This window comes from Atractosteus spatula (genome assembly GCF_055471065.1).
Source record: "Atractosteus spatula isolate fAtrSpa1 chromosome 10 unlocalized genomic scaffold, fAtrSpa1.hap1 SUPER_10_unloc_3, whole genome shotgun sequence".
Taxonomy (NCBI): domain Eukaryota; kingdom Metazoa; phylum Chordata; class Actinopteri; order Semionotiformes; family Lepisosteidae; genus Atractosteus; species Atractosteus spatula.
In genome coordinates this window covers 1314686-1336375 of record NW_028296623.1, presented here as the reverse complement: position 1 = coordinate 1336375, position 21690 = coordinate 1314686, and the positions used below count along the sequence as shown (strand labels likewise).

Sequence of the window (21690 nt, the reverse complement as noted above, 5' to 3'; positions counted from 1 at the left end):
ACGAAAAAGATTTTTTTGTCTTTAGCCAAAAACCTGTGAATGTAGAAGAAAGGTGATGTGCGTTAGTTTCTATGGCACAGTCAGTCAGCGTATCCTTCAGTTAAACATAACGTTGGTAAATCAAAAGTCCCCAGAGACGCATTTCAAATTAATCCGACCTCAACACTGTCTCCCCTAAATGTGATGGGGTTTCTTTGGATGTCCTTAAGCATCCTGATAGTTGCAGAGATTTCAATTTTTTGGCACAAGTCAAACTACAAGAAGTTAATAGTTGAGCGCCTAAGTCAATATCACCGGGAATGTGACTATGTAAACTTAAAAAGTATTCAAAATATTGCAATTTTGTTGTAGTTTAAAAAGATATTTTAGCTGGGGATCCTCAAATGATGAGGGTAGAAAAGAGAACTATTCGACACCATCAGGAGTGCTTAACGTGTGATAAAAGTGTTTTTAATCACAAAGTGAAAATAGTGAATTTGTCTTTCACTTAGGCGTTCATTAAAAGCTCATTAAACAATGAAGGAGAGGCTCGTGTTCCGAATTCTCTTCGTGTCTCATTGTCTTGCTTTGATTTTTAAAATGTACACTGTTGGCTATTCACTCTTCCTAACACAATTAAAGAGCCGAGTTTAGTTCAGAGGTAAAGCATCTCATGCATCATATGAAGCTCTGTTTTCTATCACAAGCATCTCCACTCTGTGATTTCTTTCGTTTGAATTCCCTCATGTGTGAATTTCAGCGCAACACATAAACACGTTTGTCTGTTTTAAAGAGATGCAATTTTTAAAACAGACAAAATGAAAGACTTATTAACTAAATACACATAGAAAACGTGCACCTAATTGAGAAAATTTGGACTGGGGCGATGTATTATTGTAGCGGCGCAAGGTCACAGTGGTGCACTTGAGGAGTGCGGTACAAGGGCCAGTGGTGCATTGGATAACGCATCTGATTACGGATCAGGAGACTGTAGGATCGTAATGCTCTTAAACCCAGTACCATAACCGCAGTGTGTTCAGTCCTACACAACCTTTCTATTGACTGAATAAACCTCCTGTTCCATCTCCATCTTCTTCCCACACATTCCGGCTATTTCAGCACCGTTATTGTTGGATACGTAAGGGACACTATTCTGAAGAACCGTCTTAAATAAATAACGTTGCAAAAGGTAACAATAATGCTTTCTTAACGTAACCTTACATTTGGCCGTACAATACAATTTTCTGTACCCTCAAATAAAAAACAATCTTACTGCTTTCTCCTGAGAAACACAAGTGTAGTGTCAAATCACAATAAATAATACAACAAATATACTAAATTAACACCCAGATATGACAACACACAGCTATGACAGAACACATTGAAGACTTAAAAATTTTTATTTCCTTTATTTCCATTCTCTTCCCTCCCCAGGATAACTGAAAACTAACTATAATAAAGACTGTATATGCATTACTTGTAATACAGCTACTAATAAAGATATACATGGAACTTAATTATTAATAAATAACACTTTTATTAATAAATACGTGTAATGATAACATTCATTGTGAATATTTGTGGTGTCTGGAAAGCAATTTTAGTTAAATATAATAATAATTTTCAAGCAAGTGGTGCATAAGCTTGTTACTTAATGAGTACATTATTTCCATTACATTCAAGACAGTTCTAATGTGATCAATTGTTCTGCTTAGTCCGCTACTGAGTTGCTTAAAACCTATGAAGAGGTGGTTTAAGCTAGACTCCTAATGCAGTAACATCTAATGGGCAGCAGCTGTTATTTTAGGTTTGTTGCAATTGAGAACAGGTTTAGTACAGAGCTGCTGACAAATTTCAGCGGAGTTTATTGTATATAAGTTTATTGCAATTGACCCATTGTAGCTACCAATCAGCACCAAGGAAAACAAACTTCACTTGTGCCTTTTAAAAAAAGGGAAACAGAGTAGTAGTTTATGTGGTAATTTCAGGTACAATGTAAGAACTAAAGTTAACTACTCCCATAGTAATGCGTGGGGTCCTATCAATAGAAAAAAAAATTGTTGTAACCCAAAAACACAACAAACACAAAACGAGAAGTCTTCCAGGAACCTGGGTAAATCCCTGTAGTAGTCTAACAACTATGAAAAAAAAAACAAATGCAACAACTTCAAAAGAAAAAGAACATTAAAAACAAATCTGGGGAACAACAGAAACACAGAGTCTAATGCAAGAGCTTTTTCAAGTCTTCAGTGCTCATCTCGTCATATTTGTGTACAGGTCAGCTGGAGGTACACAGCTGATGGTAATTTAAGTAGGGAGCTGCGTCAGCATGCATGGGCTTCAAAGGAAAAAGTCAAGGTTTATTCCATGCTGAAAAGAGAAGGAAACACAATGTTTCAGCTGTGGAGCCTTATTTGATTATGACTCGAAGTAAACCTTTACTTCTTCATTTGATGTTAATTTATCTCCATCAGATACCTAAGAGTATCTGAACTCGAAAGTCGCTTTCAGTAGCTAAAGACACTACTCTAGGTGAGGCTTGAACTCAACCTCAGCATGACTCTGCTGTGCACTGCTGTATAAGTGCCGCACGCGAACCGATTGCGCCACTGGAACTGTGCAAGGTGTGCAGAAACACAGGGTGAAAACGGTTTCGGTTGTGGATCCATCTATACATGGGGAACACTAAAATAGCAAGGAAAATACAAGAAAAGAAACTGAAAGAATTGTGCTAACAGCAAAGGGGGACGGAGGGAGGTGGTCGGACAAGTAAATCAGCCTGGCAGATTATTTGTATCGACATTTTTTGAGTCAATCAGCAAACAGATTTCTCTCATGTGCCTTAAACTGTGCAGTTTGTATCTTCGTTGTAGATAAGTTTCTTCAGAAGTCCAGTAAACTGACAATAATGGAGAACTAGCTGACGCACCCCATCTTGAAGACCCTCTGTAAGGTGATTACACGTTTCATTTTCAAGTCGCCTCCTTTACACGCAATTGCAGCCCCGACACTGAGAGAACATGAGAAATGGCTTCAATTTCAATGTGAAGCGCAGTACAGGCTCGATGGCTTCACATCTCCCACCAATCAAATAAAATTGCAGTAAAGCGATCTAAATATGACTCTGAAGTACTGGGAAAGATGATTATTTTGAGCGTGCCTCCCAGGGTCTGCTACGAGGCTGAAGTTACAGTAGCTTCTTATTCGCCAGCTTCTTATGCGTGTTTTTCGTTCCACCTTAAATGGTGCTGCTGTGATGTTATGTCGCCTTTCGCCTGTAGATGGCTCTCTTCGATCAGTACTAATCCGGCTGGAATACTGTAGACATCTTCACTGAACGGGAATATCCAAATAAATAGCGACTGTCCAAATTATATTTTTGTATGGAATATATTTCAGAAAATCGCAAACCAATTTTAAAAACTCACCACAACACGGACTTACACTGGGAAAAGGTGAATGCACTTTTTGCTTATTGCTACGGCCTTCCCCCCGATTATGAAAATGTCTCACAGTTCTGACACCGACGTGTGAAAGACAATGTAACAGACTATCAAAATCCTGAAGTACAAGAAATTTTAATGCACCAGTTTTTTAAATATGACCCTCTGATCCTGGCATGTCAGAATACATTTCGAAAAAGTATGGCACAAATTGCACGAATTGCAATGGCACAAATTGTTGAGAATATCACTGACCTTGCCGATATTTGCAGGGGCTACGAATGTTTTGCACATGTTGAACTACAACACGTAAAAATTGAGCTTCTTAGTCAATATCACCGGGATTGTCCAATAATGACGAACATCAGTAGCTTCAAGGAAACTTAAACTCGCACATGGAGTTTTATCTTCGAATGGAGGGTGGGAGAATTCATTTGTACTCTCGTTGCTCATTAGCTAAACTATTTTAAAAATATGACACAGATTTGTTCGAGAAACTTGTAATCGCCTTAAAGAGAGTCTTCTTAAAGATGTGCACCAGCTAGCTCTCCACTGTCAATTGACAGGACTTTAGAAGAAACTGTTCTCATACAACCAACATACAAATTACACATCTTAAGCAACAAATCCGTGTACTAAATAACATAAAACTGTCGCTGCAAATCATCACCAAGCTGTTTTATGTGTCTGACCACCTCTTTCCTACTTTGCAGCGAGCACAAATCTTTCTGTTTCTTCATCGCTATTTTACTGTCTCTTTCACCCATGTGGAGATGGATCCACAGCTGAAACTTTAGGTCAGTTCCTGTTACTCTGTCCGATTGAAAGCGCTGTATTAAAGGCACTCCCATCTCTGCAGGAAAGTCATTGCTGCTCTCAACACAATATACTGCAGCCAAATGTGATAGCGATACTGTCACTGCCTGTGGGCCACGTGTTCCTGCTGTCAGCCTATTATGTCATGTTCATCCACACCCAGAAACATTACTGCTGTAGCACAAGAGTTATATAGGCGCAGTCCATAGAGCAAGAATCTCTTAATCTCAGAACTGTGGGTTCAGCCCCCACGTTGGGTCCCTCTGTGTCAATTTCATCCCCCCAATCCTCCTAGCATGACCTGATGGCGTAACAGTGATACCCAGTACCCAGCGTAATTCAGCTTTCTTTCCACTTGATTCAGATTTTGATCTGAAATCATCGGCCGAACAAGAGTTTGTCTAAATCGAGGGAGATCTGCTCACAAGCAAGTATTAAACACTTCAGCATTTACTGTTCGAATACCACACTTTGTCAAAACACTGCCGCTTCTTAAGCTAATAAGTAACGGTTTTCGAGCACGCATTGTATTGTTAATGCTTATATTAAAAAAGCATAAATTCACATAGTGGAATTTGGACTGAACAAAGTAGTCCAGCCCCTTTACAACATTACATACCCACTGATTAAAGCTTAAAACTACAGCAGCAGGAGTAACAATAATGGCAACAACATGTTTGGAGTTCGGCATTTCATTTATTCTGCGGAAACATCGTATCGGAATGAACTGCCCGAGATATAAGAGTAATTGCGGCTTCAGATCGTTTTTACAGAGCATTGCGTTGTTCTGTTCATGCTGACTACACGCTTTAAATTTGTCGTTTACTGCAAGCGTTGCTTTTCCAGGTTTTTCTGAAATTCCTCGCATTTGAGCCAGCACTAAAATATTTCATTCCCGTCGCTGAATACGTCGTGGAAACGGTATTTGCAACGGAATGCTGTCACACATGAAACCTCTTTGTTATTCGGTTCTGGAGTTTGAAAATGAAAATAAAACGGGGGTCACTTCATAGGCTTGAAAGAAGTCCAAGCAGCATAAAAACCCACAAATTCTCACAAATTGCATTGTGTTGCACCTTTCTTCTGCTGCTTTTATAAATCAGCCTTAAACATTTGAATGCATACCCTACTGCTGCTAATCACATTCACGTGTTTACGAAGCTTTTTTCTGTCCGTTATGTTTTTGCTAAGTAGTTTCTCCGTTTCCCTCGTACTGTGATTGTCAGCGAGCACAACAAGACTGAAACAGTGTAAAGGCAGGTAAAGAAGACAGGGTAAAACACCTGACTGTCGGGAGTAGGATTTGAACCCGTGCCTCTATTTGGAGAGCGAAACACAAAGCTTAAAAGACACGAATCTGTGAATTTGTTGTCTATCGTTTCTACTCTAAGGAGAAAGACCTCTTTATTTGAAGTGAGATTTTAACTAACGTCTCCAGGGTTAACTGCGACCTGAACGCAACGCCTTAGACCACCAGCCATCTTGCCTGTGGTACTTAGAGCAGCGCTCAATAAAAATGATCAGAACCCGAAAGCGCTTCTTATGCGGATCAGTATATTCCGATTCCACTGGTTCTGCAGAAGAAATAAGAAAAGCCGAACTCAAAGCAGTGTGTTGCCATTACGGGTACTCTGTCTGCAGCTGCTTTAAGATGTACTCACACCGTGTTGCCATTAAGGCTACCTACAGTAGTTAAAAAAAACGTATCGTCATCTTTTTGAACGTGATTATTAGACACCCGTTAAATCTCCACCGAGATATCTTGAGAGATCGTTCAGCGAGCGAGTAATAAAAATTACTCAATAGAATGACATTCTCAATAGACTTAAGAACGGCACAGTCGCCCGAACAGGGACTTGAACCCTGGGCCCTCAGATTAAAAGTCTGATGCTCTACCGACTGAGCTATCCGGGCTCTGAAAAAAGGAAAACACTGTCGGGATCCTCGCAAGTCACGTGTCTCTTCTGCCGAAGAGCAGTCATACCTGACCCATCTGGAATGACCACTGACAGACTTTATCCAGAAGCGACGGCACCACTCCCAGTAGAATGAGAGAGAAATACAGCATGACATGGGTAGTTAAGGGGCTCCCACAATCCATCTTTCCTCACATTACTGTTGTTTTTTCAATAGCATTTTGACCTTTTTTCACATTCAGATTTTTTTCACATTTAATAAAATCTTTTAATCAACAACATTAAAAAGAAAACAAATGGAACATTTTTTGGAACAATAATTAAAAAAAAAACTTCCAATGCCTTGGTTGTATACGTGTGCACACCCTTTATAAAGGGAGTTGCAACAGTGCTGAAATTTAAAGAGCATTTCTGTAGAGAAAACAGCCTTGATGTTAAGCTTAGGGAGCCTGTCTTTTAGAAATTCTATTTCTTATCACCCTGCACAGCCTCCCGACAGACTAACGAATATTTTTGGGAGAAATTGGCTCACACACCGGAAGACACTAACGTTTATTTACGTAAGAGTATGTGAATAACAGTTTAACCGAAAAAGTTTTTAATTGTGATTTTGTTAAAATTCAATAAATCGTCTATCAACAGTTAGAATTTATTAAGAAATTGTTTTATTTCATAAACTATAAGACAATTTAGAGAGTTTATAGGTCATATCCGTCGCTTATGTTCTTTTAACTCTAGAGTTCAGGATCCAAACCCAGCTGCGGACGATTGTGTTTCTTGAATCTCTTGTAATCATCAAAAGTCGATGTGTAGTCCTTCAGTACTTTCTCGAGTTGTGCCATGGATATTTTATACGATCAATACATATCATGCTCTTTTGCATTTTCCTTAACAAACGGAAAAAGTTCAAAGTGTGTTTATGGCTGTGCTTCACATCTACACGAAAGCACTCGTAACAGTACAGGAGACGTAGTGAGGAGTTTGTGAAGCTTTCAGTTTAGTACGGAGTTCAGAAGGAGGATTCGCTCGCTGAATGATCTCTCAGGAAATCCCGGGCAAGATTCAACAGGTGTTTTCTGCAACAGCCACGCCAAGTGTAAAGCAATCTCAGGATTTCCTGAATTTGAACTAAATTATTAGTTCAAATAATTTAGGATTTAACCGAACTAAATGAGGTACATTTAAAACAGCAGCGCAACTCTGCAGCACGTCGAGTGTGCCTGCATTTAATTGTGTAAACCTGGCTCCCTCTGAACACGAGCAAAGAGTTCTCACTCAACAGAAGATTGCGATGTGAGTACTGTAACATTAAGCACCTGGAGATGCCAGGGATTGAACCCGGGTCCTCATACATGCAAAGCATGCGCTTTACCACTGAGCTACATCCCCGATGAAAAAGGCTATGGAACAGACTTAGAGATGTGCAAATGCTCACTGATCACACCACTCATGAAGAATGCCTGCAGTTTCCCTGCAGAACTTTCGCGTTTTCACGTTCTTTCTATACCAGGAAGAAAGGAGCAGACTTTACCTTTAAGAGGCAAAAATGACACCTTATCAAAGCTAATATTAATTAAAATGACATCACAACAAAAGAGTGGAGCCTTGAGTGAGTGGAGCCTTGAGCTTTCATTGGACGTCTGTGTCTCCATAACTTTGTAGGTGAGAGAGAGGATTGTGATAATTTGCAGGTGCTTCTCGGAAGTGCGTTGGTGGTACAGGCGCCTTCCAAATAATTGAGTCAGGTTTGAATCCCAGCCAGTGCAAACCCAAATCTTTTCAAGATAATCTGTGGTCCGCTAACGCATCTTTTGAAACACTACAACAGGTAACACCCCGTGTGAAACATCATGAGCATCTGTTAAACCTCTCTAGCTACACGTTCATCACAGAGACATGACGAGGGTCTAAAGGGACATTTTGAGCCGTAGAAACATTTTATCATTCCGTACTTTCCTGTGCAGTCAGGCCAGTTCCACTTTAACTGCGCCCGACAACGGAGGTCGTTTTGAAAACAACGAGAGTAAAGGGACACTGCACGTCTGCAGAACATCACGTCCGAGTTTAAGGACAGCAACATCAGAGATTGGAAGCTAGGGAGTTTCAGGTCTGTGTTTTTATTATAGGTTCAAGAAAATCTGAATACCTTTTCAAGAAGTATTTCAGAATCCCAGTCAAATCCAGTACGAATGCCGCATAGATCTGCATTGTACAATTAGTATACTGTTTGTCCGTTGAATCAAACACACCTTATGAAGCATTTCTAAAACAGGAGAGATCGTTAGGGAATGCGTCTTCCTGTAAAAATAAAATGACTTCAAGGGCACTATAAGCAGAGGTGCTCTACAGAAGAACTATAGCCAGAGATGCCAAAGAGGTCGAGATTTCACCACGTGAGAGAAAGCATCTCAGAAAACGAAGTTGCGGTCGTTTCCACGCGTTATAAAACCACTAGGTCAAACAACAAGAGCTGAAGAGCCGCTGTTGATAGTAACGCGGCCGAGCGCTCTAAGGAGCTGGCTTAAACCTCCGGCTTCTTCAGGAGCATCTGTTGGAGTCACACTGCTACAGCGTATCTCCTTGTTAAGTATCCCTTTTATTGTTGTTGCTGCCTCCAGGCGATGTAAACCAGATTCAGAAAAAAAATAATTTGAACAACATTATTCCCCTGTTCGCTCAAAGGTGCGGTGGCCAAGTGGTAAGGCGTCGGTTTCGTAAACTGAAGATCGTGGTTTCAAACCCCCACCTGTGCCTGTTTCGTTTGTCACCGCTTTCCTTTAGTTTCAAAGTCTTCAAAAAAAAAACTCGCAATATAGGAGTCTCAATAGTAAGAGAACATAACTGTCGCCATTGATTAGTATTCGTGCATATCCCGCCTTGTTTTTTAGTCGACAAAGCTTGTCTCTCTTCACACCCATCTTCCGAATGATCGCCTCAGCATTGGGAAGGAACGTGCGCTTGGTACAACCCCCCACTCCATGGTCTGATCACAAACAGATCGGGTGAGCTGTCAGTCCAGGTTGGAAGTAACGTTCGAAAGCACTAAAAATCTGACTTAGGAACGAGAAGAATAAACGATAAACGAATAAACGATAAAATAATATACTGCCTGCAAGACTACGTCAAGTTCAAGTTCAAGTTTAAAGTTCAAGTTCAAGTTTATTGTCATTATACTCATACGCAGGTATATGGTATAACGAAATGCTATTTAGCAAGCTCTCGGACATAAGTAGTACAAAGAAAAAAACACAACAACAATACAATTGTATAACAAAAGACAGACAGAGACAACAGCCGATGTGCAAAAAACAACAACAGGCAGTGTGCAAAACAACAAAAAGGTAACAGGTTATGTGCAAAAACATGCATCAAAAGAATGAAATAAAGGGATAGAAATGATGTGGAGTGAGCTTTTGACATATATGGTAGAGGTAGATTTTCAGTGTGTGTTTGGGTTTTTGGTAAGAAAGAAGGCACTGTGAGGTTCAGATCATAGGTGAGAGGTGAGGAGAGAGTGAGAGAGGCTGGGAGTTTAATAGTATGATAGTGCGGGGGTCTGGTAGTCCGGACCCGAATGCTCCGGTACCGTTTTCCATGTCATGCTAAACGCCACAAATTGTGTTCGTCCAGTCGTATCAATCGTCCCAAAGTTACGGAAAATCGGATGCGACTGGTGCAATCAGCACACCTTCTTTCAGGAGAGTCGAGCGGTTTAAAACAGCAAATTCACAGATTTGTGTCTTTTAAGCTTTGTGTTTCACTCTCCAAATAGAGGCACGGGTTCATTCCCACTCCCGACAGTCAGGCGTTTTACCCTCTCTTTTTTACCTGCCTTTACACTGTTTCAGTCTTGTTGTGCTCGCTGACAATCACAGTACGAGGGAAACGGAGAAACTACTTAGCAAAAACATAACGGACAGAAAAAAGCTTCGTAAACACGTGAATGTGATTAGCAGCAGTAAGGTATGCATTCAAATGTTTAAGGCAGATTTATAACAGCAGCAGAAGAAAGGTGCAGCACAATGCAATTTGTGAGAATTCGCGGGGTTTTATGCTGCTTGGACTTCTTTCAAGCCTATGAAGTGACCCCCGTTTTATTTTCATTTTCAAACTCCAGAACCGAATAACAAAGAGGTTTCATGTGTGACAGCATTCCGTTGCAAATACCGTTTCCACGACGTATTCAGCGACGGGAATGAAATATTTTAGTGCTGGCTCAAATGCGAGGAATTTCAGAAAAACCTGGAAAAGCAACGCTTGCACTAAACGACAAATTTAAAGCGTGTAGTCAGCATGAACAGAACAACGCAATGCTCTGTAAAAACGATCTGAAGCCGCAATTACTCTTTTATCTCGGGCAGTTCATTCCGATACGATGTTTCCGCAGAATAAATGAAATGCCGAACTTCAAACATGTTGTTGCCATTATTGTTACTCCTGCTGCTGTAGTTTTAAGCTTTAATCAGTGGGTATGTAATGTTGTAAAGGGGCTGGACTACTATGTTCAGTCCAAATTCCACTATGTGAATTTATGCTTTTTTAATATAAGCATTAACAATACAATGCGTGCTCGAAAACCGTTACTTATTAGCTTAAGAAGCGGCAGTGTTTTGACAAAGTGTGGTATTCGAACAGAAAATGCTGAAGTGTTTAATACTTGCTTGTGAGCAGATCTCCCTCGATTTAGACAAACTCTTGTTCGGCCGATGATTTCAGATCAAAATCTGAATCAAGTGGAAAGAAAGCTGAATTACGCTGGGTACTGGGTATCACTGTTACGCCATCAGGTCATGCTAGGAGGATTGGGGGGATGAAATTGACACAGAGGGACCCAACGTGGGGGCTGAACCCACAGTTCTGAGATTAAGAGATTCTTGCTCTATGGACTGCGCCTATATAACTCTTGTGCTACAGCAGTAATGTTTCTGGGTGTGGATGAACATGACATAATACACTGACAGCAGGAACACGTGGCCCACAGGCAGTGACAGTATCGCTATATTTGGCTGCAGTATAAAAGTTTCGGCTGTGGATCCATCTCCACATAGGGGAAAGAGACAGTAAAATAGCGATGAAGAAACAGAAAGATTTGTGCTCGCTGCAAAGTAGCAAAGAGGTGGTCAGACACATAAAATAGCTTTGTGATAAGTTGCAGCGACAGTTTTATGTTATTTAGTACACGGATTTCTCTTCATGTTCCTTAAGATGTGTAATTTGTATGTTTGTTGTATGAGAATATGTTCTTCTAAAGTCCTGTCAATTGACAGTGGAGAGCAAGCTGGTGCACATCTTCAAGAAGACTCTCTTTAAGGCGATTACAAGTTTCTCTACAAGAGACAAACTCTACGCCGTCAAACCAAATGCATTTTAAAGACCAAGACTTGTGGATATTTCCACAGCCTCTACACCAAACTATCAGTGAGCTAATTATCTTTTTTTAAACCTCCATTTTTTCATCAATGCGTAATTATGCACGAACTGGAATCCGGGGGACCGCTGTGTACAGACGTTCAGAGCGCGAAAAATACTGTTCAATACGGTCAATATGACCATAGGAAGCAGAACAGCGCAGTCTCCAATTACCCAGACTGTAAGCACGGGAATAAAGCTTTGTTTGATTTCTGAAACCCTTCCTTTACGCCCTGTTTTCATTCAGGTAAGAGTCAACTATATTCACAATACTACTGACAGCAGGAAGATTAAAATATTCTTTACTCAGCAGCTTATTAAAAACAGCTCCCATGATGTTCAAACCGATTTTTTACACAGAACACTGACACAGCTTTGCGTTCTGAATCTCTTTTTCTCGTGCGTTTATTTAATGTGGCACAATGCACTGGGATAGGGGTATTCTGTTCACAAACCAATAGCATTTAAACCACAGCACCCACAATGCTGCAAGTAAGTGTTTTGCACACTAAGCAGAGAGCGATGTCTTCCTCGTTAGTATAGTGGCGAGTATCCCCACCTGTCACGCGGGAGACCGGGGTACATCAGGACGTGCATTGAAGTGAAAGCAGGATGCGCTGCGACATGCACTGTGCAGATCCCGCCACACTAAGAGGTGAGTAGGTCTGTTCGATCACAGCGCTAGGCGAATCCCCAAACAGTGTGTGTGGCGACAAACGAAACGGGCCTGTTTCCGCCCGGTTTCGATCCGGGGAAATCGGGCCCAGTAGTGGCGGGATCTGTACAGTGCATGTCGCGGCGCTTCAATGTGCTTCCTGATGTCCTACCCCGAGAACAGAAAAGACAGCATCCACAGCAACAACAGCTCAGGTCTCTGCACAGGAGCTAAGCTGCCCCCGTCTCCTCTGCTCTGCTCTGCGGCTCCTGCGGAGTGGAGTCCTGCCTGGAGCTGTGTTTGCAGGTGGCGGCTCCCCGCGCCCTGTCTGTGCGTCGTGTCCAAGAGCTCCTGGGAGGAAGAGAGAGCCCTCCCACTCGGGGGCTTTTCCACGGTCTGTGTGAGGAGGGGCGGGTGTGTCCAGTAGCTTATCGAGCGGAAGCCTGGGGCGGAGGAGAGCTGTGATCGTGCAGAACTTGAGGTGTCACCTCTTTGTCTGCTTTCCCGCCCCCCCTCCGCCCAAGCTCTGCTCCAAAGTAGCCCGGCAACCCCTCACACCTGCACCTTTCACAACCTAAGGTGTGGTCATGAGACACCCATGGGGTGTTGTTCTGTTCTTGCTAATTGTTTGAGTCCATGCGAGGAAGATGCGCTGGACAGAGCTCAGAGGGCGCACCTGGGTGGCTTTCCTTCTGAGTGACGTTCCTGCAACACTCTCCCGCTCCTCTTGATGCGCTCATGCCGCAACACAGGAAGGCTGGAGCAGGTGGGTGTGGAGAGTGTTAGACTGAAGATTTAAAGGTCCCTGGTTCAATCCCTGGTTTCAGCGTTTTGTTTCATTGAGCCCTCTGTTCCTCTCTGCAGCACCCCCTTCCTAAAGTGACGCTTCCCTTTCTCAGCCTGAAACGCAAGCGAGACACCAGCAGCAGTCCCTGCAGGTTTCCGTAGCCTAGTGGCTGTCACGTTTGCCTAACCTGCGAAAGGTTCCCGGTTCGAGACCGGGCTGAAACAGCCTCGTTTTGTACGCTCCTGTACTTCACAGAGGTCTTGAGCGACCGGTCATTTGTTCCCAATGTATTTCCGGTGCCTTCGTGCACTCTTGTACCAAACGCACGTTCCTTCTGTACGCGGAGCCGATCATTTGCAATTGGGCTGTGCCGACAGACCAGGACGAGCTCTGTCGGCTCAAAAGCAGCGCAGGACCTGCAAGAACAACAGAAAGATTAGCATCCAGCGGGGGCCTCTTAGTGAGCCCAAGAGCTCATCAAGAATCGGCTCCAGCAACAGGGCTGGGCGCATTGTTCCATTCTCCGCCCACTCTCGGTGTAAACAAGTCCCTCCTGGTCTCTGCTTGAAATGCACTTTCCTGCGTTTGCTTTGGTGTAACTGGCTTCCCCTGCATGGGCGAATTTGAAGAAGATCCTTAGTAAGTCATTGAAGAAAACCGAGAAGAGGTCGGAGTAGCCTCTGTCGTTCATCAACGATCCAGTCAGGCAGTACTCCTCTGTAAAGCGCCGTTCGTTCACATCGATTGGCTTTTTTTTGCCTTCATGCGTGCGAGTAGTAAAAGCAGACGCCCCTATTCTGCTGTGACCCAGATTCGAACCAGGGTTGTTGCGGCCACAACACAAAGTACTGACCACTATACGATCACAGCGAGTTACCGAGACACACGCGGCAGGGCGGAAAGGGCTGTGCTCTCTTCGTGTGACATAATTCGGAAAAGTCCTGACGTTGCATTTCAACTGAGCCCCAGTATACATCGACCCTTCGACACTCTGAGTGACAACTCTCTTGCGTGTTTTCTCATATTTATGTAGTTTGCTTGCATGATGCCGGGAACAGCATGGTTGTTCGCTGCCATATAGTCTAGCGGTTAGGGTTCCTGGTTTTCACCCAGGCGGTTCGACTCGGTTTTGCCTCCTGCTTTCCAAAAGATCAGCACCGTGTACGAAAGAGCCGCATTAAAACTACTCGAACGTGCAAAACGTGCGAGAAGAGGGGGCGCTTGTTTCCAACCGAAACTTCTCGCGTGTGAGACGAGCTGATCATCGCTGTGGGAGGGTTACTCTGGTAGACAGGCTGACCTTCGGCAATAGGATTTATAGTCTCCAAGATGATATTTGCACTTTCTGGAGAGGCGATTTTCTCCACTTCAGTAGCCCGATTTCGTCGATTGCGTGGAGAGGGCTGTAGAATGTGGCGCCGCCTTTCCTGCTCCGTCCATGACAGGCGTGCTGGTCTCTGGAGAGAGAGCACGGTCCATCAGCGCACTCCAATAAAGGCACTGGAAGCAGCTGAATCGCATTGGCGAAGCTCAGCACTGGGCCGCTGGGCACGTCTTACCACTGTTTCCGTAGTGTAGTGGTTATCATGTTCGCCTCACACGCGAAAGGTCCCCGGTTCGAAACCAGGCGGAAACAGACATCTTTTGTCGCCAGGCACAAAAGGGGATTGGGGATTCGCCTAGCGCTGTGATCGAACAGACCCACTGGACCCACCTCTTAGTGTGGCGGGATCTGCACAGTGCATGTCACAGCGCATCCTGCTTTCACTTCAAGGCGCGTCCTGATGTACCCCAGTCTCCCGCGTGACAGGTGGGGACAGGTGACAGGTCCTATACTAACGAGGAAGACATCGCTCTCTCCGACCCCCGGCATCGTGTCCCGACCCACCGTGCTGGAAGCCGACGCGTGCTGTGATTCCTTTACGGAGCAGAAATGACAACCGAGGAGCCGAGAGATCATTTCAGCATTTCGCGTCTGAACGGAAAACACAAACGACCAACTCGGAATGACTTGCCTTTGACGCTTCTCAAAGCGTTCTTTGTGCATCGAACAGACCCACTCACCTCTTAGTGTGGCGGGATCTGCACAGTGCATGTCGCAGCGCTTCCTGCTTTCACTTCAATGTGCTTCCTGATGTCGAGTCGTGTGCCGTGCGGAGGCTCTGAAAGCGAGAGCAATGAAAAGGTGCACGACGCTGTGAAAGAAAACAGAGAAGTGAAAGGCAGTCATTTCTCTAAGGAGGTGAAAGAAAAGCTACTCCCCGTCAGGGAATCGAACCCCGGTCTCCCGCGTGATAGGTGGGGATACTTGCCACTATACTAACGAGGAAGACATCGCTCTCACCAACCCCCGGCATCGTGTCCCGACCCAGCATGCTGGAAGCCGACGCGTGCTGTGATCCCTTTACGGAGCAGAAATGACAACCGAGGAGCCGAGAGATCATTTCAGCATTTCGCGTCTGAACGGAAAACACAAACGACCAACTCGGAATGACTTGCCTTTGACGCTTTTCAAAGCGTTCTTTGTGCACGACGACTGTGCCGCCTAGCAGATACAAATGGGTTGTACAACTTTGAACTAGCAAATGGAAGAGGGCTAAGCCCCCTCTCTTTTAGCCCAGGTTCGATCTGTCTCCCAGAATCACCAGGGCGCACACACACACACACCCGTGCCGTTGAAGTGCTCTGCTTCATTTCTACGGGCAACTCAACATTCACTCCTACCCCGAGTGCAGAAAAGACAGCATCCACAGCAACAACAGCTCAGGACTCTGCACAGGAGCTAAGCTGCCCTCATCTCCTCTGCTCTGCGGCTCCTGCGGAGTGGAGTCCTGCCTGGAGCCGTGTTTGCAGGCGGCGGCTCCCCGCGCCCTGTCTGTGCGTCGTGTCCAAGAGCTCCTGGGAGGAAGAGAGAGCCCTCCCACTCGGGGGCTTTTCCACGGTCTGTGTGAGGAGGGGCGGGTGTGTCCAGTAGCTTATCGAGCGGAAGCCTGGGGCGGCGGAGAGCTGTGATCGTGCAGACCTTGAGGTGTCACCTCTTTGTCTGCTTTCCCGCCCCCCCCTCCGCCCAAGCTCTGCTCCAAAGTAGCCCGGCAACCCCTCACACCTGCACGTGTCACAACCTAAGGTGCGGTCATTAGACACCCATGGGGTGTCGTTCTGTTCTTGCTAATTGTTTCCTGCCCGTCGCAGGCAGGAGTCCATGCGAGGAAGATGCGCTGGACAGAGCTCAGAGGGCGCAGCTGGGTGGCTTTCCTTCTGAGTGACGTTCCTGCAACACTCTCCCTCTACTCTTGGTGCGCTCATGCCACAACACAGGAAGGCTGGAGCAGGTGGCTGTGGGCTTTGCGCACCGCTGAAATAGCTCAGTTGGGAGAGCGTTAGACTGAAGATCTAAGGGTCCCTGGTTCAATCCCGGGTTTCGGCATTTTGTTTCATCGCGCCCTTTGTTCCTCTCTCCAGCGCCACCTGCCTAAAGTGACACGTCCCTTTCTCAGCCCGAAACGCAAGCGAGACACCAGCAGCGGTCCCTGCAGGTTTCCGTAGTGTAGCGGCTATCACGTTCGCCTAACACGCGAAAGGTCCCCGGTTCGAGACCGGGTGGAAACAGCCTCGTTTTGCACGCTCCTGTACTTCACAGAGGTCTTGAGCGACCGGTCATTTGTTCCCAATGTATTTCCGGTGCCTTCATGCACTCTTGTACCAAACGCACGTTCCTTCTGTACGCGGAGCCGATCATTTGCAATTGGGCTGTGCCGACAGACCAGGACGAGCTCTGTCGGCTCAAAAGCAGCGCAGGACCTGCAAGAACAACAGAAAGATTAGCATCCAGCGGGGGCCTCTTAGTGAGCCCAAGAGCTCATCAAGAATCGGCTCCAGCAACAGGGCTGGGCGCATTGTTCCATTCTCCGCCCACTCTCGGTGTAAACAAGTCCCTCCTGGTCTCTGCTTGAAATGCACTTTCCTGCGTTTGCTTTGGTGTAACTGGCTTCCCCTGCATGGGCGAATTTGAAGAAGATCCTTAGTAAGTCATTGAAGAAAACCGAGAAGAGGTCGGAGTGGCCTCTGTCGTTCATCAACGATCCAGTCAGGCAGTACTCCTCTGTAAAGCGCCGTTCGTTCACATCGATTGGCTTTTTTTTGCCTTCATTCGTGCAAGTAATAAAAGCAGACGCCCCTTTAGGGAGCCTGTCAGCACCCTAAGTTTTCCCCTTCTGTAAGCTCTCCATAGCCTCTCAGCTCTTCTACTGTCAAATCCCCCTCAAGTACTTCCCTATCTTCTTCACTCAAAACATTTTCTAGCTTTGAGGTAAAAAAATGAATTTCTTCATCCCTTACCTCTGTAGAGCTGTACAGTCTTGAGTAGAAGTGTCACGCCCTCTGCAGCCAGAGGGTGGTCCTTCTCTGTCCTGTCCCTAGTTTCTGGTCTGCTGTCCTTCCTGTCCCTCTCTTTCCCTTGGGCTATATATTTCCGGGTCTTGCACTCTGTCCTCGCTCAGCACTGACGTTTTGATTTCCTGAGACCCGCCTAGCACCAGGGCGCCCCACGTCCGCTCCCTGAGGGCACAGGTTTCTATACGGCATTACTGAACTCTTTGCACTAATGAGCCCGGGCCTTTTTCCCGTCTCGCCGCTACGCATATGGGTCTTTTTCCGCACTCCTGCTCCCCACGGTTAGTCCCTTTGGACGTCCGTGACAAGAAGGCCTCAATGCAGGAGAGGATAGCACTCAGCTCTGTACTCTCTCTTCCCTCCTCATCAACTACACTTTCCATGACAGACTTGGAGCCTACCACTTTCCTGAAAAAGAAGCGAGTACACTTCTCATTTTCTTCCAAGAACTGCACTCTGCTTCTTAACAGCACTCCTCGACTGCTTTCTTCGACTATTCTCCGGATGTCCTTTTTTAAAAGGGTGATATCCTCGAGCACATCGAAGCCACTGTGCAGCATCGTGTAGAGACGCTGCAGCTGCCTCTGTTTCCTGGCTAGCACTCCTCTTCGTCTGGCAGCAGCCTTCCTTCCCTCAGCCATGAAAAAGGCCTTTGTCCTCACCTTCACCTCCTCCCACCACTCTCCTACTGACCCGTACAGACACTGCAAGGACAGCCACTGTGATAGTTTTTCTTTGTAGCGGGATATTACCCCCTCGTTCTCTAGCAGCTTTGTGTTGAGTTTCCAGAGGCCTGGGCAAAAGACAGTCCCGCCCTGGAATTCCACTCTACACCCTAAAGCCTGATGATCTGAGAAGAAGACAGGCTGAAGAGTGACCCCAACAACTTTCACTCTCTCTGAGACAAAGCAATAGTCAATTCTGGAGCTGCTATTCCTTCCTGACCATGTATATCCTGCTGTTGTGGGATATATACATCTATATGTGTCTGAGAGTTTAAAGTCTTGAACTAAGTTTTGCAGGGCCAGTGAGCTGGAATCCAATTTTATCGGCCTTTTGGCTAAGATCAAGTTCAAGTGGCATGCCCGCAGTTATTGTCTTTCCAAAGTTCTAGAAGGCGATCGAAGATCCTGAAGAGTGCTTGAGCTGGTATCGCCTTAGGTTGAGCCTAGGGGGTTAAGGCCAAGCAGCAGCTGAGCTGGGTGGGATCCGGCAGCAACGTTCTCTCTCTCTGCTCTCTCCTCTCCCTTTCTCTTGCTCCGCCTCCTTGGCCTCTTGGCTGGGAGTAGTTACTCGTGGCCTGCCCGCGGTGCTTGCTTTCTTCCTCGAGACTCGGAAGCGCTATCCGCTCCCTCTCTCTCTGCCTCCTTGGCCTCTTGGCTGGGAGTAGGTACTCGTGGCCTGCCCGCGGTGCTTACTTTCTTCCTCGAGACTCGGAAGTACTATCCGCTCACTCTCTCTCTCTCCTCCTGCGCCTGCACCTAGCTGGGCTTTGCCCACAAGGACAAAGGCCAGGGCTCCTTCGCTGCTCCTTTAGCAGCTAAACTCTCCTCTCCACAGGACCTTGCTCTCTCTCTTTCTCTCCTTTTTTCTTTTTTCTCCTTTCCAGATGGCAGACAAGAAGACACTGATCCGGTTCCACTGGACCAAGAAAACAGAGACGATGCCAACTGCGAAATCCTTTTTCATTACCTTCCTGAGAGGGATCCTGCAGTTGGTGGCCGGAGATCTCTACTGCCTGCAAGACAACAAGGCAGAGAGAGGCCTATATGGCCACGGACGCCTCATATGAAAAGGCAACGAAAATGATCAGAGAAAAAGGTAAGCACTCCGGTTTCTCTGATTTCAGGCCGGAGCCTATGAGGAAGACAAACCAGAGGACCATCACAGTCCTCACATACAACCCCTACGTACCAATGGAACTGGTAACAGCGTACCTAGGGAGGTATGTAACTGTGGTGGGCAAACCGACGGAGATCAGGGACAGTTGCGGCGTCTGGTACGGCAAATGCCAGTACCGAGTCCTCCTGAAAGATGACCTAGAGGGCGTCGACGGTTTCTAGCACCCCCCGGCCCGCTTCAACATCGGAGCCGACAGGGGGTAGCTTTACTACCCCAGGATGCCGGATTTCTGCAAGAAGTGCAGACAGTCCGGCCACAAGGGTAACAAAGAGGGGCACCTGGCAAAAACCTGCCGGGCAGCCAAAAAGTGCGACAGATGCGGCGCCGAGGGACACCTCCTTCACCAATGCAAGGTAAGCAAACCTTTGTTTGTGCAGGTGGTGGAAGCCGGCCGGCAGAAACCGGTCTCAAGACAAAGGGAGAGAGGTGAGAACAAAGAACCCGCACCTCCCCCGCAGAGAACCGAAACTGCCGAGGCCACACCCCCAGCCGCACCAGTGCCACAAGATGGCCGCCAGGACGACGGACAAAATGGCTGACCGGAGGAAGGGCCCTCATAACTCCCAGCAAGAAGGGAAAGAGGATCCACCTTCGGAAGGACAAAAGAAAAGAGTGGTAAGGGAGAACCGTTTCCTCGTCCTAGAGGAAACGGAACTTTCTTCCCCCGAGGCCCAGGAACAACCGGAGGAGGCAGCCCAGGAAATGGAAACCCTGCCCCCCGAGGCCCAAAGACGACAGGAAGTGACAGCCCAGGAAACGGAACCCCCCTCCCCCGAGTCCCACGGACAACAGGAGGAGGCAGCCCAGGAAGAGGTTACCCCCTCCCCCGAGGCCCAGGGACAACAGGAAGAGGCAGCCCAGGAAGTCGGAACCCCCTCCCCTGAGGCCCAGGAACAACAGGAAGAGGCAGCCCAGGAAGTGGGGCCCCCCTCCCCCAAGGCCCAGGAGCAACTGGAGGTCCCCGAAACTCCTGGAGAAAGGGAAGAAAAAAGCCTTCCCGAAGCGGTGGCGGAGAGTATCCTCGAGGAAGACGAGGATTACTTTGAAGCCGCCCTGGAGCCGGGACTGATGGTAGGGCTGGACCTGTCCAGCATGTTTACCTTTCAGTCCCCAGCGAGACCTGGAGGGAGCCCAGCATATTTCCCCCAGGACCCGAACGAGAGGAGTTACATCTAGGCTAAACAGTGCCCAGATGTAGACTCCCAAGTTTTTCACTGTAAGCACAAAGAGAGGAGGTTCAACTTTCACTTGTTTAATCATGACTGTGAAACTTACCTTTCTAACAACTAACGTGAGAGGGCTAAGAGATCCGGTGAAAAGACTGGGAGTCTTTCATGATCTGGCCTCAAAGTCTTTCTCAGTTTGTTTCTTACAGGAGGTCCACCTGAAGGATGAAAGCGACAAGCTGACATTCACCAGGGAATGGACGAAGGGAGAATCATGCTGGAGCGTAGGAGGGGTCCACTCTTCCGGAGTGGGAATCCTCCTCGGAAACCCAGAGATGACGCTGGTTTCCTCCTTCTCGGTGGTACAGGGCCGGATCCTGGTCGCAGACATCGACTGGAGGGGGCAGAAGTTGAGAGCAATTAACGTCTATGCTCCAACAGAACCCTCTATCCTGAAGGAAGTGTTTGCTGACCTGGCCAGCTGCTGTACCACCAACAGACAGGTGGTGCTTGGCGGGGACTTCAACATCGACCGGGAGAAGGGGAGCGACGCTAGCTCGGCAGAGCTGGAGTCGCTACTCAAGCAGTTCTCCCTGGTAGACGGTTTCAGACGGTGCTGCCCTAACGACGCAGGAACGACATGGAAAAACTCCCGGGGAGTGTGCAGCCGCCTGGACTACATCTTTCTGCACACGACCTGCTCCCTGGAGTCGGCGACGGTGTCCCCGGAGTGGTATTCCAACCACGAGCACTTGACGGTGGTGGCTAACACCAACCTGCCGGCATTTGGTCGTGGGTACTGGAAGCTGAACCGGGAGATACTGGAGGAAGACGACTTCAAGGCACTATTCCGTAAAGACTAGCGAGCTGGGTCGATCTGAGAGACGGCTACAGCTCCATGGTGGAATGGTGGGAGTCGGTGAAGGACAGGACCTGAACGCTGGCGCAGACGTACTGCAGACGGAAGGCGGCCAGGGAGAGGAAGGAAGCTGCGTGACTCCCGAATCAACTTGAGGAGGAGTACAACAGGGGAGGAGCCTTCAAATCAGCCTGGGCATGGGACCTGAAGGAAAGGCTCCGCAAGCTGCACACCGAGAAAGCCAAGGCTTTCCTGGTCAAGGCACAAAGGGAGCATTATGAAAATAATGAAACCTGTTCCTCTTATTTCTTCAATCAGGTCCGAGAAGCCCAGAAAAAGGGTGATCTACAGCCTGAGACGGGGAGA

At 46.7% G+C, this 21690-nt stretch overlaps 2 non-coding genes across 2 annotated transcripts; both read right to left on the bottom strand.

Annotated features, from left to right (window-relative positions):
• Positions 1-6079: 6079 nt before the first annotated feature.
• trnak-uuu (transfer RNA lysine (anticodon UUU)) lies at positions 6080-6152 on the bottom strand. The gene has a single exon. It is a non-coding gene; the product is annotated as a tRNA-Lys (tRNA).
• Positions 6153-7471: 1319 nt separating this feature from the next.
• On the bottom strand, positions 7472-7543 carry trnaa-ugc (transfer RNA alanine (anticodon UGC)). The gene has a single exon. It is a non-coding gene; the product is annotated as a tRNA-Ala (tRNA).
• Between the last annotated feature and the right edge of the window lie 14147 nt (positions 7544-21690).